Source organism: Pimephales promelas, chromosome 1 (genome assembly GCF_988280905.1).
Source record: "Pimephales promelas chromosome 1, fPimPro1.hap1.1, whole genome shotgun sequence".
NCBI lineage: Eukaryota > Metazoa > Chordata > Actinopteri > Cypriniformes > Leuciscidae > Pimephales > Pimephales promelas.
The window spans coordinates 37,968,457-37,996,430 of record NC_142769.1 but is presented as its reverse complement, the minus strand read 5'-3'; the positions used below and the strand labels follow the sequence as shown (position 1 = coordinate 37,996,430).

Here is a 27,974-nt window from a genome sequence, read left to right as displayed (position 1 = left end):
TTTCACATTAGAGTGATTTACAGAGTATCAAAGCTCTTTGGCACTTTTCCACTATTTTAGTACTTCGCATGATGGATGTGAGCTTCAACTGAGACCTTCATGTTGTTTTCCTGTTGCAGTTCATAAGGGAGGAGGGTCCATGGCTCAGCACTTGTCTGATTAAGGAGATGAAAACCCTCGTGCTTCTCTCATAATAAGCACCATATGTTGCCCACTGGCCCCTCACTTGTGCCTTGTCATATCGAGTGGCTCCCAGACATGCCTCTTGACATGCCCTGCATCAAGCTCCTGGCCTGAACTAATGAGAAAAGTGTTTAGCGCTGGCGAGCACATCCCCGGTCCTGAGTGTGAGAGGCGCGTCGCTGGAAAAGATGTGGGCCATATGTCCCAGAGTGCCCAGCCCCCTTTCCTCTGCGTTGGCATATGGAAGACAACCTCCCCTGATGGCACAGGGTCCAAAACATGGCATACAGAGCGCCAAATGTTTGCTGCCGCGAGACTGAGGTGTTCTCGACGTTATCGGAATAGCCACAGATGTACTGTACATTTCCAATTGTGGCCCGTTTCATGAATTCAGGGTTTGTTTTATTGAACATGAAACTGAGCACCGATTAGCTTTTTTCCATTATGTTATTCTTTTAGCGGCTTGCATGCTGGTAGATTAAAATGTGGTAGTTACCACTGACAATGTTGAAATTGCATTAGTGTAAGTATTTGGATGTGCCAGCTCTTGATTGGGATTTTTTAAATTTATTATTATTATTATTATCTGAAGCAGATTGGTTGGGCAATTTGCAGCATTTTCTTATTTATTGTTTTATACTCAAGGGAAGCCGAGCGTTCCTGTCGGGAGACACGGATGTTGATTCAGACTCCCACCATTGAAACATACACCCATGTGTCTAGAGAGGCATCTGCTCCTGTTTAACCCCATCGGTTAGCATTGAGAGGAGCGGCAACCCGCACGCGGCCTACGCCCGCTCCACGCCTGTCCCATCATGGAAAAGAGAGTGGGGCTGCAATGCATCTCGTCGAAGTGAAAAAGGAGGTTGTTGGAACCTGTATGTGGGATTTGTCAAGCATTGCTAGCAATAGTTTAAGGTTTATCAGTGATGATTTCTAATTACAGGCTCACTAGATGTTCTTGGTGAACTACCATGTACTGCCTGGGAACATAAAAGACTCCTCAAGCCACATATGTCTGTCTCATTTGTTTACTATAATGAGCACAAAGTTATATCGATAATGACAAGGGATAGGCTTATTGATCTTGAGGTATTGATACTTTTAATTTTATGTGAGATTGATTTGTGTGTTGTTTTTTCCTTGACAAGTGATTTTATTATATATAATAAATTCCACTTAATTCCACTTATGTAAAGCGCTCTGAGAATTAATTTTAAAAGCGCTATACAAAATATAAATATATATATATATATATATATATATAGACACACACACAATATATATATATATATATATATATATATATTTATATTTTGTATAGATATATAAATCACTTGTCAAGTTCAAATAAAATCATTTTTAAATTAAATTAATACTTTGGTTTCTATTTCAAATAAATGGTGTTATTTTGAATGTTCTATTCATCAAAGTTAAAATATGAATTTAACTGTTTTTAATGATAATATACTAAATGTTTCTTGAGCACCAAATTTTTTATTAGGATGATTTCTGAAGGATCATGTGACACCGAAGACACATGTAACAGTCATGCTGAAAATTCAGCTTTACCATCACAGGAATAAATGACATTTTAAAATAAATTTCAGTTATTTTTTTAATTGAAATAATATTTTATTGTACTTTTGATCAAACCATAAATGATGGCAGATAGAGAGAGAGAAACCTCATCTGGAGTTAATTCACATTAAATAATAAACAAAGCTATTTTATTTATATTAGAACAAATGTCACAAAAACCTCGTTTGCTTAAAGTAGAAGTTGTTAAAATTCTGATTTGTGTTTAATAATGTTGATTATTAACAATTTGCAATTTAGGCCCTTCAAGAGATTATAAATTGTTGTTAAATGGTTTTATTTTCAGAAAATGCAAAAATATTGTATTTGAAAAAAAAAATATGTATCAATAATATTGTACTGTGAACTTTGTCAGATACAAAAACTGGTATCATCCATCATTCCTCAAACGTGGGTATCTCCTCTCTGAGGTGCTGATTTCTCATATCTAAATGTTTTTATTGTGGATTAGCAACATATGACACAATTAGAAAAAGGCAGAATCAAAGATGCAGACTCATTGAAACACCCATTTCATTCTTACATTTGCAGTGCTCCTCACAGCACTACACTGCCGAGCTCAATGTCTCATGTAAAGACTGTCAGAGAGTGCCTGACGTGGCTTTGTGCTCTCAGTTTCAGTGCTGTCATACTAGATGACTGTGCAGGTTCTTCAGGCGAATGGGGCTGTCAGCTGACTTCATGCTCATTGTCTAACATTCTCACACACTCTGCCAATGAAAGCTTTGCCCCCTCAGGCAAAGTACATGGCAGACTGCTTTGTTCTACATGCTACTGAAACGCTGCTGCTCTCCTGCTAAACTGGGAGCGTCCGATGCAATTAATGTAACAGAAGAAATCTCACTCTGTGATTCAGAGGCAGGATTCTGCTCGCATGCTCCTTTTAATTAATGTTGACGTATACACTAAATTATTTCAGTGCGTGCAAGATGTCGAAATGGCTATGTGGAAATTGAATGTAGGGGAGCGTGGGGTAAGATGTGTCAGTGTTATCGCCATTAAAACTAGCTAATTTCTAATTGTATTTTTTTTTTTTTTAAGGAAGGGCCCACCAGCTGCCTGTGACCTGAAAGATGCACATCAGAAATGCTAAGCTTTTTTGCTGAAATCAAAATGTCTTTTCAAGAATCAGAGGTTAGTGCTGGCCAATCATTTGTGTGTGTGTGTGTGTGTGTGTGTGTGTGTGTGTGTGTGTATATATATATATATATATATATATATATATATATATATATATATATATATATATATATATATACATGTATATATGGGTTCAATGTCAGAGTTGGAAGCCCATTTTTTTCCAGTAATTGTGAAGTTAATTTATCATATTGTATTTTCAGAAAAGTTTTGGAATATTTTTCCTCTCCCCAAATGTATCACTACCAAAACACAATAATAAATTTGATAAAAAGGCTTATATTGGCCAATTAATATTTTGTTTACCTTATCTACCTTGTAAATATATTTTTTTGCAATTTTAAAAAAATATAATTCACAGGTAAATCAATAACAATTACAATTTTATCAATATGTTAAGTGTGATTTATAAGATTTTTTTGAATTTTGAATCCAATCTTTCTTTATAAAAGGCATTAAGTTAATCATACTAAATTCAAAGTTAAGGATTCATTAGTTTGAATATACATTGAACCAAACAATGTCACAACCGAAACTTCACAACATGTTTCAGTAGTGACCATTTTAGGTACTTTTGAGCCTAGATCAAAAATGATAACCAGCACATAACCAGGTTACCTAACACAGTTCTGAACAGTTGTACACGCATAAAAACTCAATTTTATTGAGTAACACCCAAAAGATTTTCCTTAATTGCAGAAAAAAGTGTTTGGTTGTGACGTTCCTTAAAGTTACTCACAGATTTTCAGACTTTTGAACACATTTCCCTCAAAATGATGGTACCTATCTACAATGAAAGAGAGGGACACTGGAATATTTCCTGATCAGAAATTGTAGGGGTTTGGTTAAAATCAGTCTTAGCCAATGGACTAAAACATGAAAATGCGAGACACATTTTTTTTAAGTTTCATGATTTAAAAATAAAATATAAAATAAATGTTTTTTTTTTTACTTCACTTTTTAAAAGAAATCAAAAATATATTTTTAAAAACAACAATGGAAAAAATTTAAAACATTTCGATATCATTTTCACAAGTTGAAATTTTAGGGGTTAGGGTTCAGGACAGCCACCTCCGTATATATATATATATATATATATATATATATATATATATACTTTTACCGCAATATAGTGAAATGTTAACAATCTTTGTGATAATCTCACTAAAAGTCTTAAAGGCGACACTCTAATTTTTACTGGCTTTCACTGTGATCTGTTCGAATTGGTTATTAATGTTGCACTCTGATATTTCTGAGATGTATAATTCATCAGTCACTGTTCATGTGACCATCTCTTCGATAGTGCTCCTTGGAGGTGTTTTGAGCCCTTCATTATAACTCCAGCTTCAGTCTTTGGGGAGATACGCACGGCCCCGTCAGTCTCTCTCCATCGCAGCACACTCACATATCAGAGCGCTGGGCAGATGCTGAGAGCCGAAACCAGATGCTAGCTGTGCTACTGTTAATAGAGTGTGTGTGTGTTTGTGTGAGCGGGTGCCGATGTGTATGACGGGGAAATTAGTAAACCGTAGAAGAAAGAAAGATAATCGTGGCATCGTGTTACTTGTAACTGACTGAGAAAGATAGACAAAGAACATTGTTCCTGCCGAGAGAGAAAAGACAGAAAAAAAGGGAACAAATCGGAGACGCATAAATATAAATGTATGAAATGGTCATTATTATTTCATACAAATGCCTTTCTTTGCTTGAAAAATTTAAGCTGCAGCAGCAGTGCCAATGCAGCGTATGTCAGAAAAAAAGCCCTGGGACCACAGATGATTTAACTGGGAGAGGAGAGCGTATGCAAAAACCACATGTGCAACAGCCAGCAGTAAACAGTAAATATGTGGTCAGCTTGGCAGGACACTGCATTTTCTTTAGAGTGCACAGACAATTTGTGTCAAATAAGAAGAAGGCAAGCTCACTCGCTTGCTCTCTCTCTCTCTCTGGGTCTGAGGAAACACCCTTTTCTCATTTTGTAAGTGACTATTTTGAGGCCGTTTGTTGTAGTGTACACCGTGCTAAAACTAACTGCTGTACTGCGAAACTTCCACTGTTAAAGATAAAAGTAGGTTATATACTGTGTGTATATATATATATATATATATATATATATATATATATATATATATATATATATATATATATATATATATATATATATATAAAAGATTTGTACTTCTAAAAACAGTGAAACTATTAGTTTAGCTACATTTTTTTTAATAATATCTTTTCAGCATCAAAGCTATTTAACTAGACAAACATTGTATTTTCCTTTACAATATATAAAATGGCTGTTTAGCAGTATTTTTTTATTATTATTAACTTGCCTGATACTGAAAAAAATTGCATTTTAATAAATATGAAACTAACTCAGAATAAATCTAATTGTTTAAGCTTTAGTTTTACCTTACTTTTTGTAGTGATCACCTTACAATATCCTGAATCTAACATCCTCTTTCTGCCATTGAACGGCTGTTCCAGATGAGCGGGAGGTCATATCTCTCTCACTAATGTCAGATGCATGTTAGCGTGGAAAATGTTGGGCAAATTCTGTCTGTATTCAGACCAAACCTTTATCTCCTCCCTAGTGTGCGGAGCCGCTTTCAGGCACATTACGGCTCATAATGAAAGCAGAAATGATTTATCAGGACAAATGCGAGAGGGAGGTGATTGATGTGATAAATATTTACACTTGGAGTTGGGGTGGTGTTTTTGAATACGTACTACACAGCCTTTTGGAGACAGATATTTTTGTCGCATTCTAAAACTCGACCAACTGCTCTCTGAAAACATGCGTCGAAAGCTGGGTTTTTGCATAATTATTTGTCACCACCGACAAACCATAATGCATTTGCACCATGTCCTATTGATTTAGCCAATGTTGCATTTCACGACTGAGGTTTTTTTGAAAACAGGGAGTCTAATTAGAGGCCTGGCTGATGATGCTCTGTCCTCTCAGTCCATCGTAAGGAATTAACTGTCTCTATCTCCGCATTATTCAGCCGCGGCATCATTGACCATCTGCACATAAAAATAAACAAGAAATGATTTTTGTGCCTCTGTAGAACCCTCACAGCAGTGGCACCTTTGATGTGTACTCCTTGATCTGTTTGGCCCATGGTGTCATATCCCCCTGTGATGTACTGGATTAATTAGGCGGAACGGGTATTTATCCGTTAAAATCATAATACTAATTTACCCAATGCGCTGTGGTGCCTCTGTGGGTGGCGGTGGTGGCTCAACGTTTTTTTTTTCTTCTTCTTCTTCTTGCTTGAGAAGGTGCTCAGCCTCACATGTGTCAGACTAATGCTTTCCATACAAAACACAGAAAAAACCCAAATCACTGGCTCTGATCAATTCGACTCTTCTGCTCTGATGGTGCACTCCTCCTGTTTTATTTTGCTTAGTCTAGAGAATATACCAAGATAAAATAAAAATAAAAAATCTTTATAAATAGATAATTAAATATGAATTAATTTAACATTTTGAGTATGAATATTTTTATTGTTTTATATTCTATTCTATTAATTATATTAGGTTATATTGTATTGTCTTAATAATAATTAATAATTATTTAAGTGGTCCTATGTAATTTACATTTGAAACATTACTCCCTCTTTTCAGTTGATGTATATATAAATATATACATTTTTACATACATTTTTTTTTTCCTGTTTAGATAATATAATGCCTTGGGAACTCATTTAAATTATATTTCTAATTTTTTTTTTTAGACACTCTTTCCATATTTGTCATTGATTAGCGCAAATGTGTTTTTCACCGAGGTGCCCATCAGACCAGATTCAACCATTTGCACTTATTTCATTAAATTATATATTAATGAATTATGACAGCTTTGACTTGTCTTGCAAACACACATCTCTGCTGTCTCTTTTTCTCGCTCCCCCTTTCACAAACAAGCTCCCGCTTTCTCTCTGTGTCTGTCTCTCTCTCTCTCTCTTTCTCTCACCTACACACAGCAGAGACAAACGTACCTACCCTACCTCTCACACACTCCCGCACACAACTCTGTCAACACGCCCTCCTGCCCAGCGCCCTCTCCATCGAACCTTGTTTCTTTGTGCTAAACCAAATATAGAGTATATTGTCCATCTGTGTACAATGGGCCAGTGTGGAGCCTGTGGTCCTCTGGACTGAATGTAGCCTGTTCTCCGGCCCTGGGCTGTGAATGCTATCGGCGCGCTGCAGCATACGGAGCGTGTACTATTCCCATACCCAGACGCATTGCTCTGGGGGATAAGACCGGCACAATTGATAGAAAGTGTATTCTTTTCCATGGGTTCCCACCAGCAAGCCCGTTTCCGGGGCCTTATCAAAGAACAAACGCCTTTGAAAAGCATGGTAAACAAAGCACCGGGAAGCATTGTTGCCCACACTTTGACAGGAGTAATCTGGCTTATCCATCAGCCTACATTTGGAGTCTGTCCGGGCCCCACCCAGCGGCTCCAGGGGTTGAGATCCAGATGCTTTCACACCTCTACGTGCTCCGAGGTGTCTATAGTGAGCAGACATATCGTACTAGTGCCAGCGTTCTTTCATGCTGTCTCGCTTATTCCCCATTGAGCAGAAGCAGCACAGAAACACTTCCACCACCGTTCCTTAACAGACACACTTTTTCTAAAGCTATTTGTTTATTACACCATTTTTCAAGTGCTGTGGAAATATATGCACTGTGTGTACGTGAGTTAAGGCCAAATGCTCTCTCTTCCCTTATATGCTGATATTGATTCTCTCAAATGTACATATGACACATACTACTATCTCATGAAAGAGGTAATATTTTGTTGATAATATTTTTTTTTTGCTTTATGCACACTTTATTGCATAAAATCTACATACTTTTTACACTTTAACCCACAATCAGTGTTTAGTAGCGTTTAGGTTTAATATATTTTGAATAATTATTTATGCAATTTTAAATTTTATATATATATATACAGCAGAGCATCTCATCTTGCTGAAAGAGCTCACCTTTGGGACTTAGAGCCACAGTATAGTGCCATCTACTGGAAAATAACCACCCTGCACTTCACATAACCACCTTCTAGCGTGGATTTGTGAACGGGAGAATACCACTTAAAGCTTCAAGCCATAATCATTCAAGATACAGATACATACTTTGATCAAGGTTAGCAGTCTTAAATGCTGATAACAAGTAAAACAATATTATTTTATCCTAAGTCAGAATACATTTTAGGTTCATTTATTTCTTTTTTTTTTTAAATAACATTCCTACAAATTCAGTGCTCCAATCAGAATAATGTACAGAAAAATATCTACATTCGCTCTGTTGGCTTTCATGGAAATATATGAGTATGAAACATGGCCCGTGTGCTGGGAGTCATTTTCCATTATTTCTTATCCTATATCTGTGATTACATTTGCATAAATTCTCAACTATTGTAAATAATTGACTTTTCTTGAATAACACCCTGTCTGACTTTATTTGGTAATGAAATGCATCTGCATTTGCATTGAAATATCTACCATAATTGGACAACCTAAAAGCATGTGCGATACATTATGTCAAGAATCAGCTAATTAATGTATCTAGCAAAGACTGTTTTGCAGTTATGATTCTTTTGTCACATAAGCAAGTTGCGTTGTGCATAACATGAAAAGACCTCCGGCTGACTTTATGATTTTTTTGCTGAATATAAAACACATATTTGTAACACTTGCTTCATCTGCCCGTTTGAGTGAAGAGGCGCAAATCTAGTCTGAGATGGAGCAGGGGAGAGAGATGTTTCCTCCGGTGGCGGATGCGATGAGAGATGGATGGGGAAGTGCAAGTGCACGGATGTGCCCCCTTCTCTCCATCTGATGCGGAGGGCAATCATGATTACTCACAGAGTGACAGTTTAAGAAAAACCCTGTCCTCTTGTCTCAGCCTGCTTTAAAAATACTCTTCATTATTTTCAGCCACTTTCCGTTTTAATAACACGAACACCATTGCCAAGCCATATTTCTTTCTTCGAGGTCAGCAATGATAATTTAGATGGGGCCGAGGCACGTCAAAGCAGACGACGTGTTTTTAGAGCAATGGAGAAAAGACGCAGTGTGCCGTACATGTTTGAATTAGATACCGCTGCGTGTGTCTGTCTGATTATATTCCCTTCTGGAAATGCTAAATGAGGACTGTAACTAAAGGAAAGCCATGAGATAAACCAACAAATTCTTGTGTATTTTTTACTGCTTATGTTTGTGATACAATTCGTACATTTCAAGCTCTTGAAACTTGTCTGTATAAGTGATCTCGACCTGTTCTCCACATCAAAACCTCTCTTCACATCTTCTTGTTTGAAATCTGCGGTGCGTTTTAATATTTTAAAGACGGAACCTTGGACGTCAATAAATTACTTATAATTGGCTTTCATGTTTATGGCGGCAGTTTTCTTGGATTTCTGCGTTATTGTGTGCCATTATGCATTCTGCTCAGCATTATGGATTTTTCTCGTGCAGCGGTAGAGACGCTGAGTAAAACCGAACACAAACCCCATTTAGCATTGTGCTGGGTGATTCCTGATGGACCCGTGTGTCCAGTGAACTCTCCGTTGGCCTGCTTTCTATTCCAACTGCCTGAAGGCTGTTTTCCATAGCCATATTAATGAGAACGTCTCCACATCTACCGTCTAGCGCTGTGGTGAGGAAGGGGATGGGCCTCAGTTTGTGTGTGTGTGTGTGTTTGGGTGCATGGTCCTATTTGCACTATACCTATACTAATCTCACAGCCTTGATCAGGGTACAGTAAATAAACCCCCAAGGCCTCTATTGATCAGCCTTGAATTTGTTTTTCTCCGAACGTGGCATCTACTTAGTTATTACAGATGTTACTCTGCGTCAATGAATTATTTTATCAAAACAGGTATGCTGCATTAACTATTTATTTGGAAGTAAACTCTCTTTCAGAGCGAAATGTGTCCAGGTTGCCACACACTCTTTTGTGTGTGTGTGTGCGTGGCAGCACTCAGTGGAGGTTGTGGGTCAATATGGACCTTGTTGGATGCCAAGCCCCGATGGTGTTCTCCGTGCTGAGCCGGGATTGTAGCAGTAGGTTACAAACTTCAATCTCTGCAAAAGCAGTGTGCTTTCATTATTTATGGGCCGCAGCAATATGGGGGGCGGAAGAATGAGGTGTCAGGAACGAGGGGCTTGTATGTCTTGTTTTATAACAGACGTACACAGGTACTGTAGTGTAATGATAATTATTAACAGGCATGCATAGCGGCGAATTTTCCACGGGGTTATGAAACCCGGCACTGCTTTTGTGGTCCTAACTCCGCATTGCACTTTCAAACTTGTACAGTGTGAAACGATGCGGTGTTAGAATGTTACAACTAGATGCTTAGCAACCGTCAACCGCCAATGTTTTTGGCAGTCGGTGTTTCTAAAACACTGTCGAATATATATAAAAAGTAAGTCACGCCCATCCGTAAAACTCCAAGTGGACCTCTAGGTTGAAAAAGCGTCAATGCAAGTGAATGAGAGAAAATAATTATTTTCTTATCCCGTTCGAATTGTGCCATGAATGTGAACATGTGTTGTCTGTTTATATAATTTCTCATGTAATGAGTTTGACAGGATATTGTATGATTCTGGCTAGCAGTTGTGGAATAGACGTAACGAGAAATACTACACAACACATTTTCCCTCCAAATCACGGTGCGATCATCTAAGGAATTTGATCGAGATGCCTGTGTGTTTTGTACCCAAATGTCACCATTCAAACAATGGTTTGTTTAGCAGGATCCATGTGCCAGTGTTGGTGACGTATATTAAACACATCGAAAGCAGCGAAGAGTTGTAGTCCACAAAGTGCTCTCACACAAAGTCTAACCGTATGAAAATTCTACCCGCTGAATTGTAGCATTCTTTACACGAAACATTATATAAAAAAGTCACAGACAACATATGTTCACATTCATTGCAAAATTCAAACGGGATTAGAAAATAATTATTTCCTCTCATTCACTTGCAGGTCCAGCGGGGTTAGCGGAAGGGGCGGTACTTAGCAGCTCTATGCAAATAAGACAGCAAATAAGGACGTCTTATTTGCTGGACCCAGGGTTTAGTGATTTACAGTGTGGAACATCACCATATGAACACCCAGGATTAATTGTTAACTTGGGGTAAATATGAGTAATGTGAAACGTGAAGCAAGATAATCCAGGGTTTAGAATGACCCTGGGTTAAATGTGTAAAAAAAAGCCCTTTTTATAGTCAGTGTTGTTTATAGCCCTTTATACGCTCAGAGTCGACATGTAGTTACAAAGCGACTTGTAATCAACAGAATGTTCCAAAGGGACCATCAAAATAAAGTGTTAGCAAAATCGATTTTATGCTGCTTTTGTTCTGTATGATTTCTAACATGAAGATGAATAATACATAAGAGACATCTTAATGGCAAACAAAACGGTAGGAAATTGATTTGAAGTGTATCAATCTCTCTATGTTTTGTTAGTCTGAGTTGTTCGGATGCAACCCCAGAGGCTTTCTGCTCCCTCAGATTTGTGGGTTGTGTAATGGATGTCCCATTTGTTTGTTAAATGCTTTAGTCTCCCTGAGCACAAAGGAAAGGTTAAATGATGCTATAAATGATGCTGATGTTGTATATGTGGATCTGTTACAGTACAGAGGAAGTCTCTCTCTCTCACTCTTTCCTTTTCCATTTCCCTTGTCTTGACAAAACGGACTGTCCCATCCATCACAAGTCCAGTTGTTGGTTTCAGGCTGGGAATCCCCCTGCTGGGAGTGATCAAAACATTGAGACATATTTCAGTAGGAGCCCATGCTCTTATTCTTACCCCATCATTTTTGGCATATAAATGGCTGACCTCTTCATAAAGACCTTTAGACTTACGACTTCTGGCTTTCAGACTGTCTGACTGACATTTTGTCCTCCAGAATTACACACTGCAGAAAAGGAAAGGAGGTTGGGATTGTTTTGTGTTTATGTAATCAGGGCAGTTGAAAATTAATCATTGAAACGGAATCATTACACATTGAAAAAAAGATATTGCATTGCATTTATATGTAAATGATAAATTATAATCTACATTTTTGAAAAACTTTTTTTTTCTGGTCTTTTAGTGACAGGTCTAAATATTGTACTGAATGTGTATTGTGATGCAGCTAAATAGTGATTCAAATGATCCAAATAGAAAATGCCAACTGCACTACTTTGACAATATTTTATATTCCATTTATCCACTTTCTTGGAACAATTTCTCAGCTGCAGTTCTTAACTTACTGAATAAGAATATGTAAAACGAATATAGGTTTAAATGTTGTATTTGAATTTAGAATATAAAAATATATTTTACTACTTTTTGTCTATGTATGACGGCCTGAAAAGATATAAAAGCATGTCATGCCAACTGTTCATTTGACGACCACCTCCTGAGAAAAATCCAGAGGAGTCCCATTCAGCAAACCTCCAAAAAGCTGACTAATTCAAACCAAACTCACAGCCTCAACATTATAAGGCTTCCCACAAGTAAAAAAACGTATCATAAAAAGCTAAAAGACGCTTGTTAAAGACTAATAAATGAGGGAAGTCTACTGTATTAGTGAGTTGACTTGGATCTTGTGGATGCATTCTCTTAAATTGTTTATTGTGAATCTCAAGCTTCCTCAGATTTACAAGAAACTGTCAATATAAGTTAACGCTAATAATGATCAGAGACACGCTCTGTAAGTATTGTTAAAAGTTACTATGGACAAGTGTACCTGTCTTGTTCCTTCAAAAACTTGTGGTTTAAAAAGGAAAAAAAATAAATCTTAAATTTTTCCTCTGACTGGACTGCTGAGTTCAGCCAGGATAAATGTCGTGATTGAATTAGTGAAACCGTACTCTCACTAACTCAAGTACTTATGGCTGACTGTGACCACACACCCAAGACTGGCCAAAGAGTCTGTTCATTCTGCCCAGTGTTCACTGGAAAATTCACTGGCACATGTTTGAATAACGCTAGCAGTTTTAAAATGTGTGTTCTTAGCAAAATTGAAAAGGGTGTAAAGACGATTAGATTCAATATTAAACATCCTGAGGTGCTATTCCAGGCAACGCTTGGGAATGAAAAAGGACAGAGCCAAAGCACCCCACCCCCCTTTGAGATGTTTTACAATAGCGGCTTATTCAAATCCCAAAAATTACATTTTTCAAGCGCCTTTCATGGTTCTGGCTTTGTTATTGCTTTAACACGGGTATCAGAGGCCTATGTTTATTCAACCCTCAATTACCAAAGGCTCAGCCGGCAGGCCTTTAATTGATTGCTTTAATTGATTGGTCGGGGGTAACCATGGCTGAAAAGCAGTTTATCTTAATCAGTTGAGAGGAAATGTAGAGTGGGGCTTGATTTCCTCCAGCTGATCAACCCCGTGTGGGCTAAAAGGGGGGAGCGTCTATGGAGGTGAGAGAGAAAGAGATCTAGGGAGTGAGAATGTATGTAGGTGTAGTTAGACCTGGATGGGACATAAGGAGAGGGATCAAAATCTTGGATTCAAAACTTTTCTTTAGTGCTGAACTTTACAATCACAGTAATGGAATAACTGTTTGTAGTCATTATATATATATATATATATATATATATATATATATATATTAAATGCGGTATGCGGTTACCCGCAGATCATTTGGAGATTTCCCTGAATTTGTAGTGATTTATCCTGAATAAATGGTATATTGACCCTATATACATTATTTCAAATTTGTTTGACTTGGCTAATTCATCAGATTTAAGACTTTTATTTGAAAAAAAAAATGACTACAACAATCAAAAAAACACAACATTTAATTTAAAAGAGAACTGTAAGCCAGACCACTCAAGTGTAAAGCCTGGGACGCGCCGAAAGGTGATTGTTGTCGCTTCTCATCAGCTGCGTCTCCAACAAAAAGCTGCAATTGAACACAACGAAAGAACTAAAGGTGATTGTCAACTAGCATGCGCGTTCTGGACCTGCGCGTAAGTAAAGAGCTGTCTATATCAGCAGGTATCTATAGTCTATTTTTGTATTTTCATTCAAAAAGGGAAACCAAAACTATGACAGATAAACAAACTGTAAACAAAGCAGTGCTTGCTTACCGTTTTGAATATCCATCACGCTGACCGCTTTCTTCATGCCAGTTGGCTCATGTTATTATGAAAATATTCATGTATTCAAATGCTCAAGTAAGATTACGTAAAATATATAACAGCATGGTACATTCATTTCACACAAAATCTCTAGTTAGTTGGCAGTGGCGAGCAGGGCGAGGCCGAGGGACATGAGAGGGCGGTGGCGTGAGTGCTAATGAATGACACCTGTGAGACGCACCGGTCTCACATCTCTCACGGAGGAGCGGAAGCATAAAAGGAGAAGCGACACAGTGCAGGTCGAGAGAGGATAGGCCTGATTTTATCTTGTGTTTTGTTTCTGTTGTGTGTTGCTAGCAGTCGTCCGTGAAGTGTTCTCCGGTTCCCGCCTCCTTCTTCCCACAACAACGAACCTCGTTACATTGGTAAACTCATTAGTTAAATGTTCTCCGGTTCCCGCCTCCTTCTTCCCACGACAACGAACCCCGTTACATTGGCAAACTCATTAGTGAATTACTCCTCGTTTTTATTTCTTTCATTATGGTGAATTATTGCATGATACTGGGATGTTCAGTCAGAACTAGGGGTGTGACGGTACAGAAAAATCACGGTTCGGTACGTACCTCGGTTTTAAAGTCACGGTTCGGAAGTTTTCGATACAGCAGAAAGAAAAAAATACCAGAGAAATTACCTATTTGTTAAAAGAAAAAAAAATATTTTGAAATAAGTTTGAGTTTTCCTACATCTTGAAACTTTCAGGTTTATAAATGGGAGTCATCTTTGAAGGATGAACAAATAATGTTTTGGTCATCACATTAAAAATAACATTTAAATATATATTTATATAATATTTGAAAAAAATGGTCCAAGGAATCGTTCGGTTTGTATGCGTACCGAACCGGAAGCCTCGAACCAAAATGGTTCAATACGAATAAATGTACCGTTACACCCCGAGTCAGAACATATGTGGTGCGAAACTAGGATGGTTCACATCACAACACAAACATCCGTGTGCTCGTCTGATTCAGAGATTTCGTCCAGGACTAATTGTCATCGTTGAAATTCTCTGCAGCAGACGGACTCTTATCTGTGTGCGTAGTGCATAGCGAGAGCCCAGGCACCAGCAGTCCGCCCAGCTCGAGTCAATCCGGGCTCCTCGTCCGCAAAAGGCAGGTCTTCTGCCTCGGCCTCAGCTGCTCTTCACTATATTGCGGCTCGTAAAGATAGCCACAAACATTGGATTCGATCAGCAGAATTTCAAAATTCTCTTCTTTCATATCATGTTTAGTTTCATCCATCATTGTCATAACTTCCTATCTCCACAGCGCTTGTTAGCTTAGCTTCCAAACAAGATGGCTGATATTGATTTCAGTATCTGCAAGTGAAGTCCCTCCCACTGATCTGTTTGTAGTCTCTACCCTTATACAAAGAACTGGGGCTTCCTGCTTTTTATGATGCAAAATGACAATTTTTACGTCATAAAAAGCAGGAAGTGGAACACTTAACCCTTTCACGCGTACAATCACACCGGTGTGATCAGTCTTGGCTGGTCCCTGGAGCGTACGATCACACCGGTGTGATTAGACGTCAGCAACTGCTAAATTCAAACTTGCTCTCGCGCGTTGGCTGGCGCTCACCCAGAGACAGACGCACTCAGTGCTGTCATATATCACAACTATTGAGTGTTTTCAACCACATAATGTTTATTTTAGGTTTCAGACATTTAAATACACATATGTACAAGCAAAACAATGATTTTGAGTTTGTAAAATACATACAGATGTCTATGGAAGCGGCAATAATAATCCTTTCAATTATAATAAGACGACACATTTTATTCATATCAGATACACATTGTGTAAGTAGCTTAACACTTGATCCTATTCTTCTCCCAGTTCACCAGCCACTTACTATCATGTATTTCGTGAGAAGTGGATGAATTGACGTAATAAATCCGACAGATCCGATTCTCTGAACTAAAAACGAAACTAAAATGGCGCCGCCCGTTGTGCATACAGCTCAACTAACGCGATCGTTATAAAGATGTCTAAACAACAAAACCCATCCACTTGCACATATTTGACAATCGGAATATCAGTGTTTCATGATATAGCTAATACATTTTTGAATATTTTTAATAAAAAAGGAAAAATGACATAAAAGCAGATCATCATTCGGTCAGTTAGAATATTTTAAACTTACGTGTGAAAGGGTTAAATCCTTATTTCTCCCATCTCAGGGGAAAATAAGGGAATAAACCATGACTGTTCAAAAATATGACTCTAAAGATGCAAAGCTTAATGCAAATGGGTAAAGTGTCATTTTAAATGTCTGGCCCCTAAATAAACTTCATTGATGTCTCCTTGCTATTTAGCCTGTATACTGGACGTTACAGCGCCGCCATAAGAGTGGGGGAGAATAGTCTGATGGCCAAATATAAATTAAGCTACTCGTCCAGGCTCTGTTCTTTATCAGTTCTTACACTTTGCCGGTCATCTAAATCCAGAGATTTTCCAGACTCACTGTAACTTATGACAAAGCCAGAGTGTTTTCCCATGATCCCCTGCCATTGTGCTCACTGACGAAATTGTCAGATTTAATAAAATAACACGTTTAGCCTTCTCTGTTGTCGCTCGTTTTGTTTGGAGCAGAAGCAGATTGCCAAGTGAACTTGGCGGGCTTTCAAGAGAATGTTGTAGTTTAGATGGTTTTGCATGAGACTTTCAACCTTGAATGATTATTCAAAGAAATGGCGGTCATAGAAAAATAAAGCACGTCCTCACAGATAATTTCAAGAAAAGACCTGGCTGACCTTGTCGTTCAGGGCCGTCTCTATGTAAAAGATTGTGTGTTCTTGACGCAGGAATTGCTGGAAGAATGAATCGGTTCTCTGGTACTGTAGGTAGTAGCATGTCCTCTGTAGACAGCACCGCATTGCCACAGTTCGCCATGAATACAGGCAGCTTAAGAGCTTTGTTGCAAGATCTTAGCCTGAGGGCTTTGTGTTAAGAGTTAGAACTCACAAAGCCTTTATAAGCTTCCAGAGTATGTTTCCCTCAATGCAGCAACTCAGAGGCGCATAGATACCTGCGTGTGTGCTGTGCGCATTGGTGAAAATGAGAGCCCGGGAAGGGGTTTAAATAGGATCTATTGTATGAACTACTGATTTACAGATCCTCATAAAGCTTTATAATCAATGATAGAGCCATTATTGTAGTTTGACATCTCACCTTGAATGCTTGAATTGTCAATTGTTCTGCATTCCATTATTGGTCACTTTTGTAACATACGTGACTTACAGGTATTCATCAATGTCCTATCTGTGAATTGTGTTTTCGCTTTCTATCATGTCTTATTTCATCTATACTGTATCTCGCCTCGGCTACTCTTCCCAGATAAATGTTTCATGAGGTCCGCCTCATATCTTCCTCTGGAATAGCGTGTCCGATAGATTATAGGAGACGCCACTCAGTCATATCCACCTTAGACCACACATCTGCATTTCCTTCATTGAACTCGCATATTCTTCGGAGGGGTCAAAGAAGGAAGAAAAAGTGATGGAGAGGCACATTTTAATACCCAAAAGTAACTGTCAAATAGTGTCTGCAAGGAGAGAACTATCAAAGGGTGCCTCTGTATCAGATGTGAAGGCTTTAAGTGGGTCATGGGCTCCTTTCAGTGATGCCACAGTAAAAATTCACCAGCCTATCATTATTTAATCATGCTCTAATGGAAGTGTTCCCCACCCCAAATTTAGACCCACCTCTAAACTCAATTATTCTCTGATATGTTAACAGTTGTCACTTTACAATGATGAAGACGGTGATCTCATGGACTTTCTTTTTTTAAAAAAAGGTTATAAGGTGGTTATGTAAGAAGTTCATAAATAGGCAACATTATTGTTATTGAAAACAATTTATTTAAATTAGAATAGACTAATAGACAATTTTTCCTGAATGAACAATTCGGAGTCTTTTAGTATTGTTGTTTAATATACAAGGGCAGTTATTGGATTGCATCTATACCACCTCTAGCAAGAAATGCATATTTTGCAAGAATTTCTTTAAATGCACAAAACTATTCAAACATTTGTGGTCTGAAAGATTTTTTTGTGTGTGTTAGAAAGAAGTCTTTTATCACCAAGGTTGATAAGAGACAAAATACTATTTTATCAAAATACAGTAAAAAACAGTAATATGGTGAAGTATTATTACAATAAAACAAATGTTTTCCATTTTAACGTAAATTAAAATGTAATTTATTTATTTGATGGCAAAACTGAATTTTATCCAGTCTGCAGTGTCACATGATCCTTCAGAAATATTTTTAATATATTGGTTCGGTGCTCTAGAAACATTTCTTATTATTAATGTTGAGAATAGTTGTGCTGCTTAATATTTATATGGAAACTCTGATGCAATTGGTGTTTTTTTTAGGATTTGATCAATAGAAAGTTAAAACGAACAATGTTTATATAAAATGGAAATCGTTAGTAACATCATTGCTGGATCATGTACCTCATTTTTTCTCAGACCTAATAGAAGTACGTCCCTGTACTTTTGAAAGTTTTCTCCAACCCTAGTCATTAAGTTGCATTTCTTTTGACCTTGAAAATCTTTCTATTTGTCATGTTTACTGAAATCCCACATTATCTTTTGAGGGATTCAAGAGCAGCAATCGATTGTTTGGCTTCTTGCAGAAACATTGTGCATCAATGAACTTTATACTGTTCTCTGGTTGAATACAACTTTTTTTCTTCTTCTTTCACTTCTGTACAGGTTTTCCCACTAGTCTCCTGTTTTTTAAGTCCACTTTTTAAAATTTAATGCAACATTACTTTACCACATTCAGAATCAGATCAAAGACTTGTGGGGGCCTAGTGTTTGAAGTGTGCTCTATTTGAAGTTGTTTCCAAAGACACTGCGTGTAAAACAAAAGTTTACATATATTTCGGCCTTTGTGGGAGCAGTGTGTAGTGCGTGCTGTATTGATTCTTGCTCTTTGAAAGAGAAGAACGAAAAAAGAGCTTTGTTGGAATTGTACTCCTGTACTGGCAGCGGGAACTGCCGTGTGATCCGTGCTCCAGTAGGAGACAGACTGATTTCCACAGGTTGGCGAAGGTCTGGGGAGTTTTGAATTGATGTGTGTATGTCGTGACCTTGCGACTGTGCTCCTGTAAATAAGGCTGCAGGGTGGCCAGAGAATATTAGTGACTGGAAAACAGCCTCTTAAGGTCTGTACAGGGAGGCAAAGTGATATTCTGAGGAAAACAGCAAGATTTATGATGATGAACCATCAAAATGATGTAAGAACCGCTTTCTCAGAAATGACACAGACTTAGTATTTATCCAACAATTCTGAATATGAGTGCATAGTGTTCCACAAAAATGACTTTTTTAAGGGACATAGCAGAAATCTTAAAATGGGTGTCTTTTGGTGTCTGCAAGTGCGACATGAACAGCACTTCCTTAGTGTCTGTAGACATGTTGAAATTTTCATGAGATGAGAATTTACAACACATTAATAATACTCTTCTAAAATGTTAGTTGACCTTTAAGCTGTTGCAATAGATAAAATTAATCCAATTTTTAAAAAATAAACCTGAAAATGAAACATCCCCTTGCTTGTCTTCACTGAACATACAGTAAGCCAGCATTTATTATGTCTTGCAAAGACATCAAACCCTTGATAAAGTAATAAATCATCATAAATTCAATGCATTCAGGAGCAATGACCTGCATTGTTTGACTGTCCTTAAAAGAGAGTCAAATCATTGGTTGTCACACGTGAACTTCACTTCACTGTTAGCACTTTTTTGCTTTTGGGAAAACTTGCAAATGGTATAGAAATGTTTTTTTTTTTTTTAATTATTATTACCTTTTCCATGCACATTTGCTCTTATAGGAATTATAAATGATTTCCTTTGGGAAATAGGTGATGGGTCTCAGTCAGTGATTTAATCAAAAAAAATATTGTAGAACAATGTATCATTTTGCCAGATTCAAAAAAAGATTTTGAAGTAAAAATGTTATATTCAAATGAACAATTTGAAATGTAGGCTAAGTGTCAGTAATTAAACAAGTATATGTTCAGCTAATTGTCAACCTCTTACGTGTCTGCATCTTGAGAGATTGCAGAATTCAAGCGACAAATTATGTTTTACAAACAAAGTTCGGGAGGAGCACGTTTAAATGGACAATCTAATCAGCTTGAGAGGATGCATATATACACAGCCGACTCAGCTAGTTACTTAGACAGATTTCTGCATCCCTTTGCCACACTGACTCACTCTCTGCGCAACATGACATCATGACTTTTGCGTAAACATACATGCCACTTTCAAGTCAAGTGGCGTGTTATCTATACGCATTTTCAGCTATCCGTGTGTATGCATGTGTATGCGTGTATGTCTACGCCATTAAATGTCTGAGTGATTCCGCGTGTATGCACACGTCGTTAAATGTCCGAGCGAAACGAAGCAAAATGTAGATCTATATCTGGGGAGCGACATTTTTTTCTTGGATTGTAGGGGAAGACTCGTAAATGCTATTAACCCCAGTGACGGGTAGGTTTAGGGACGGGGTTGGGGTAGGTCCTATATTTATATATACAGTAATGTAACGTTAAGTCAACTGCGTTAAGAAACACAGTGAAAAGTGATTATGCGTGTTGACAGTACACCAAAAATGGAAATACGAATTGGCGTGTCATACATACCCCATTTCATGAGATCATTCTGCTCTGCGGGGATATTGGGGGACACTGGGTTTGGGCTAAATTCCTCAGACAGCTCGCCATACTATTACTGTATTACAACTTGCTAATTTTAATCTTTTACTTACATTTGTAAGTGTGAATTTGTGAAAACATCTACCACAGGTAATAGGGCATTCTTTTCTTTTCTTTCTTTATTTTCAAAGATTTATTTTTGCTGTTTTTACCTTTTTATTATGATATGACCGCAAGTAGACAGGAAGTGAAGTAGAGAGAGAAAGAGGGGGACAGGAATGGGAAAAGGTCACCAAGCCAGAACTTCTAGGTTACCCAAGCTGCCCACAAGGCTAGCGGCACAGACGATAGGATATTTTCAACCGTCCAAAAAAATTAAGACTGACAAGCCCATTATTTTTTAAGAGTTTCTCATAAATCACCAAGTTAGGTGCTACTTTTAGCCCTAATATGTTTTGTGAATACAGCCCCTGGCTATAACATATGGATCTAGGAACAGTTCGGATCCACTTCCTTTCCCAGGGGAGATCAAGGAACACATAGAGGTTCCTGATCTGGTCTCTGGCTCTACCTCGAACCTCCAAGCCCATCACTCCAGCTCGGCCCATCAACCAGCCGGCTCCACCATGGCTCCTTGCTACCTGGCTCCACCTGGGACTGTCATCCTTATGGCTTCACCAGGCTTCCTCGTCCCTTACTTGGTCAGTTGTTGCTCTGCCTTTGCCACTGACTTATTATATTTTAATCATATTTTTACATTTTAAAATATATAAAAATAGAAAATTGTTATTTTAAATTGTAATTATATTTTACAGTATTACTATATTTACTTTTTTTTTCGTCTGGAGTTAATTCACATTAAATAATAACTATACTAAAAGTGAAATTTAAAACACTACAACATTAAAGGTTTAAAAAAAATCGTACTGCCTCAACTTTTGGAATGGTAGTTATTTATTGACCTGCTAAATGAAAATATCACCAGGCTATTTCTACTAGACTATTTTTAATGAACTCTTTTAATACTAAATTATAACGTGGATAAAGGACTGTTGCAGAATTACAAAATCTAAAGGGTTATGCAAACTGTCTTTCTCTGTGTGCACATATTTCCCTTCAGAGGAAGCCAAACACTGGCTACAGTGGAAGAATAGCTCCCATTCCAAGTGTTTCTGTGAATGGGGAAAACAATTAACATGGACGCGACTGCCTCTTCACTTTACAGTTAATTGGCTCTCATAAAGTCAAAGCTTAAAAAAAATTATGGGGAGGAAGCCTTGCCTTGGAAGTATGTGTTTACTGTGGCTTTTATGGAAAATCCCATTTAAGATGGAACAAAGTACTTATCTTTATGGCAAAAAGCCCTCTGATAAAGGGGGAAGTGCCTTGAAGTTGTGAAATTATGCCCCTTTTATACAGTGGAGGAAAAGGTGGTTTTCCAAGCTGTTTTTGGACAGGAAGAATGCTCAAATATAGACTGTAGTAATGTTGCATAGAGGTATTTTTTTGTTGTTATGCTGTAAAACACTTTTTGTTTTCCTGTCTGTCTGCAAACATAAAGTCATTTGATTGTCACAATGCTTTTGACGGGTAGCCATATATTATAACAAAGCGCTTGAGCCTTGCCCTGGCAAACATATGGGTCAGCACTTTTGAAATGCAGCCCCCCTGCTTATTGACCTCAAGTAATACATTTCATATCTGGCACTGGTCTGTATGGTCTGTATGCTTTATGGGTGGCGTAAATCACAGGTCCATGACTCAGGTCCAAAGGGTGATTATGTTTAGAACCAATTTGTCAACAGAACATGGAACGCTTACCCAATCAGACTCGATTGGAAAAATAGACTCTGAAATGAGTGAATTTAAAGCTGCATGTTTTGCAATTCATTTGGTGCATAGATCTACAGCAGTTTTTAAGTATACATGTAAGTACACTTAACTGCCAAACTGTGTGTGTTTTTTTTAAAGATAGTTCACCCAATCATGTCGTTTCAAACCTGTTTGACTTTCTTTCATGAGATGATTTGCACAATGTTGACACTTCTATTTTCCATAGAAAACAAAATGGTATGACAGAAAAAAGGCAAAAAAAACTCTTTAAAGTATCATAACAGTAGTTCATATGTCTTATATTGCATTATATTCCAGGTCTTTATTCCCCAAAAGTCGTTATTCACTCACGTTATTCATCACATTAGGTTTGACATCATTGATATCAAGGCACCAAATTTGTACATTTCGCATATTTAGATTGCACAAATGAGATTTTCAGTCGAAAATGTCTTTCCACTATAAACTTACAACTTCAGAACACTTGAAATATAGTGTATGTGTATTACAGACAACTTTAAAGATACTTTAAAAAAATGTTTTGTCTTGGGTGCCATTAACTATCATTTGAACAAAATAGAAGTGTCCATTGTTAATTTTTCTTGCTTTTGTTTTATTGTTAAGTGTTTTTGCTCCAGGAAGTAAAATAAAGTAATTCAGATTTTAACCTTGAGAGTAAATTATGATAATTTTTTTGATGGTTATGAGTGATACTTATTTTTTTTTTTCTTCTCCATATGCTTCTCTATCCAATTGTAAGTTACATATTTGTGCAGTTTTGTTTCGTTTTGTTCTTGTTTTTAAGCATTTGTCTTCATTACCATTGCCCATGTTTGACTCACGGCGCACATTGCAGTATTGTTCATTTAGTTATTTAGCGGTACAACATCTTTATCATTGTGTGTACAGTGTAGCCAGGTGATTTTCATTGTGTTTTTTTTTTTTTTTTTTTTTTTTTTTTGTGCCATAGTAGACAGTGGAAGACTTTTTGGCAGTCTGCTCTGCACATCTTGCTCTGTTAAGCTTGGCTTTGTGCATTACATGTTTTTTCCACTGTCGTGAAAGAGAAAAAGGACTGTAATTTTGAATTGAAAACCACTTGGCACACCTAACCCAGCATCAGCAGCAGCGTGCCTCAAGAGTAGGGAGGATCTACAGAGAGTCAGACAAAAGACGAGTAATAATGAAACATCCCAGGCTGAAAGCCACTGATGAGACTCTCTCACTTTCTCTCCCTTCTCGTCTTCTTCCTCCTCCATCTGGACAGGGCTCAAGTATTCATCTGTCAAATCAAACCTCTTTTGCTCTAGCCCTTGCAGCTTCTTAGCATTTTCTCTTTTTTTGTGTCAAAGATGTAAAAGTTTATCCTTTCAGCCTTAAATATCAGACAATTTATGCATTGTCAGAGCTACTAAAATGCCGCTCAGATTACGTTTGTCATGTATTATCTTGTAGCCTACTTTTGAAAACTGCACATTGTTGGTAATGCTTGCATAACAATGCAAGTATTTACCATAAAATACAACATAATTATATTTACACAATTCCATTGAGTTGTTCCATTGTTGCTTTTTTTTTTTTTTTTTTTTTTTTCCATTGTTGCTTTTTATGTGGTGGTGGTGGTGAGGCGGTACTTAGGTACATGCACTAATTTTTGTCAATCCAAATGAATCCAATTCACTTTTTCATTTACATATGCATTTGTTCATGTACACACAACTTCACCACGTTCAGAACTACAGAAAGCCACTGCTATAATGTCACTGAAGCTACCGTGGGTACAGTTTTTTGCCTCGATGATTTACCTAAAAGGAAAGCCGACATATTTCAGAAAAGTTTTTTTTTAGCAGATATTCAGTCTCCTCAATTGACCACGTAAGACATATAAAAATTATTGTTATTATTAAAGGTAAACATATTTATCACAGAAATGCACCACCACAAGATATTTTTGAATCCAACTGAGATTGTTGTGTTCAAGCATTTGTTTTTTTCCTATTGATCAGATCTACACCACCCCTTTCAATCCGATCAAATTTAATACAGATCGAGCTCAATCTTGGGAGCATGTAAACACATTTAAATAGAGTGTGACTTCCTGTTCATCATACTTTTTTTTTCACACTTGGCTACATTTAAATGATCAAGCTTATTGTCTCTCTGTACATAATGAAAAAGTACAAAACTTTTGATGAGGTAATTGGTGAATGAGAATAAAACACTGAACTTCTTCTGGCACATTTCACGTACGGATAAATATCACCATCTTGAAACCTTGCATAATACGGCTCTTGAGTGAGTTGGCAGCACAATGACAGCTGTTCGCATGATGTATTTTTAATACTTATTTAAACAATGCTTTCTTTGTATCTATCGCATATCGCAGTATATCTCTTTTTTTCCACCCGACAGTTTTACCTGTCTGGCAACTTTTTTTCCCCCCTCCACCATGTCTTAAGAATAAGTCCCTTGCTGGAGTTGTCATGGACTTTGCGGCCAGCCAAAGAAAACAGTGTCTGTGGGCAAGGGGTGGGCTGTGCTGGTGGAAAGGGGGCTGGGGAGGCTGGGAATTGGTCCTGCTTGTTCTGTGTGCTTTCTGTTCACAGACCAGGCATTAGATTGAAGAGATCTGTAAGCCCGCTCTGCTGGGACCCCCATAGACACAAAGCCCATTTCTCTGGGAGATTACACTGTTTGCTGACATGAATAAAGCTTGTTGTGCCCTCAGAACTGCAAAATTTGCCTTGGGAAGAAGCCCTCCTTCTCGCTCACTTGCTTATAGCCTCTTTATATAGATTCAGAACCGCCTTTGTGCATATAATTTAAAATAACTCCAATTGTTTAAAAGAAGTCTTTTAAATCTGTTCAGTTGTTATAAAGAAGTATTAATATATATATATATATATATATATATATATATATATATATATATATTATTTTTTAATAAAGCTCTGCTTGTTTTTGGTTTCCTGAGCAACATGTTTGAATATTTTTTTATGAGCTCTCCCGGTAGCAGTTTTTGTCAATCCTTTGGGAAGAAGTGGTATTTTGTTCAGTCCATGAGTTAACTCTTGTGCCTGGTACTAGGAAATGGGTTAAAACCACATGCACACTGGTCCAACACAAACAAAGTCCCTGGCATTCTTGAGCAGGCCAGTCGGCGAGGCATGATTCAGTTGAACATGGAGTTGAGGGCCTGACCACTGGACCCACACCACACTAAAACATGTCCTCACTCTATTCTCCCATTACTCTCACACTGGGAAACACTGCCGCCCAGCTTTCTCATGCAGAGCCTACAGTACATTCATGCAGTTCCTTTAGTCGCCAGGCATTTGACTTAACCACCCAGACTAACCTCAGTTAACCTGGCCATTCTAGAAAAGAACATAAGTTATGATAATAAATAAGAAAGGGCCAAATTCAAGCCACTGTCTGAAAGTATGATAAGTGATTGAAAAACATTCTCATGTCCATGAAAAAGGATGAGCAGCATCAATCCCAGCAGCCCCTGCTCTTTGACATTTCACAGTGTTCGACGTCATTAGTGCTGTTAAATGAAAAGGGTGTAGCAAGGTTAAAGGGCTGATAACCAAAAGATCGCAGGTTTCCTTGTTGAAATCAGTATGTATAAAATCATCAGCTAAGTGTAAATTGCGTTTTTTTTTTGCGTTATTTAACTTTTTCATGGCTTATTGATTTATGTATCTATAGTCCATCAGAAGATGATCAAAGTGTCATTTCTAGCAGTCGAGCAGTAATTCAATTTTTGTTCATAAGCAATACAATTTATTATACATGAAACATGCATGTGGATGTTTCTAATGCAGTATGAGTTCTCTCCTTTCTGGGTATAAATGTTGTATTTTAATATGAAATCACATTTAAACACCCACATAAAAATGCATTTCTCTATGTCTTATTGTTTCCTCATGAAATATATAAAGTCTGCCTTACACATATTCAATTCAGGCACAGTTTTTGATTCATGCGCCGTTCCTTCCTTTGAAGCTCCACCCACTTCCCATTTCTAGTCTACTTCTGAACTTTCTGTGATGTGCAAGCCAAGACTTACAATGTATGAATAATTTTATCATCAGACAGCAGAGCTCTATGCTCCTTTTCTATCTCTTTCCTCACTTTTCTTTTTCTTCTTTCCTTAACTTTTCCCTTCCCTTTACTTTTACTTGTCCTTAACCTTTCTTTCTTACTTTCTTAAGCTATTTCTTTCTTTATTTTTCTCTCTGTTAGTCTTGCTCTGTTTTCTTTTCCTGTTTTTCAAGACAAACTGATCTGAAAATCAGGAGCAATTTTCCTTTCACAATTCACAACTTCGCACAGGAATAAACTTGCAGCTTCATTCAACGATCTCCAATAAACCCTATTGTGTGGAAGTTATGCAAATGCACACATCATGAGTCATTCATTTTTTCCTGTGCAATTCTCTGGGATTGGAAGGGTGAAAAATGCCGGAGAACAATGTGCTCTCTTCAGTAATAATTAAGCTGATGGCCTATTATGCTGTATTGCAAATCAATATGTACGGTCCCTGGCGATGGTTGAAGTAGGAAGGCTTGGCGTGAATCCAACCCATCTCACACTATGAATGAGCAGATGCAGGTGCATCACAACTTGCTTTGGTGATTATTTTTTGTTGTTGTTGTTGCTGCCGGGAGGAGGGGGTACGGAAGAACAGGCTGGTGACAATGGCAGCAGGCCTCTAGTGTAATTGTGTGTGAATGCTCATTTTAGAAAGCCTTCCGCTTTTGTTAGACAGGTGCTCAGATTCTGTCTCTTTATCACTTTCTTTCTCTCTCACTCTCTAAAGCACTTTCAGAGTTCCTTTGTCTGTTTTTGTTTAATGGATTTATATTTGTATTGCTCGCCACCTGATTTGTATATTTTTGACAATGTAGTATTTTCCAATTAATCAATCTTTTATAGTTTTAATTTATAACTATAAACAGTGCATTTCAAAGCAAGCATGTTAAAGTTATACCTTTGTTATTGGTGCTAAACTGTAGTTTGTTTGTTTTTTTAGATTTTTTTTTTTTAGATTAGTTGCCACATCAAGCGGAAATCATTCTCTCTGTCTCTCTCTCTCACTCTCTCCCTCTCTCATTTCACATTCACAAATGTATATTTACTGTGTAAAGTTCCCCTGTGTTTACCCTCTGGTTTGTTTGCTTGATATCACTCTGTTTATCTCCATTAATTCCACCATTTTTCAGTCTATTGGATGTTGTGTAGATGTCATCAAAAGCCGCCTCTCCATGGAAGTTCTAGTGTTTTGAAGGAGAAATGAATATCAGCATTAAAAATTAAATGGTATATTGCAAAACATCACTTCATGGATTCGGGGCAAGTGTAGAAGCAGCTGTTCCACCAGCA

At 37.5% G+C, this 27,974-nt stretch overlaps 1 long non-coding RNA gene across 2 annotated transcripts in view; it reads left to right on the top strand.

The window, feature by feature from the left end:
- LOC120468225 (uncharacterized) overlaps positions 1–27,974 on the top strand; it is an 83,037-nt gene that overhangs the window by 25,446 nt on the left and 29,617 nt on the right. The window contains exons 1-2 of one of the 2 annotated variants that reach the window (XR_005620208.2): positions 2,521–2,740; positions 2,824–2,916. This is a non-coding gene — a long non-coding RNA (uncharacterized LOC120468225). Of the gene's footprint in view, positions 1–2,520; positions 2,741–2,823; positions 2,917–27,974 lie in introns of those variants that run through there. The other variant, XR_016160460.1, reaches the window with a different exon arrangement.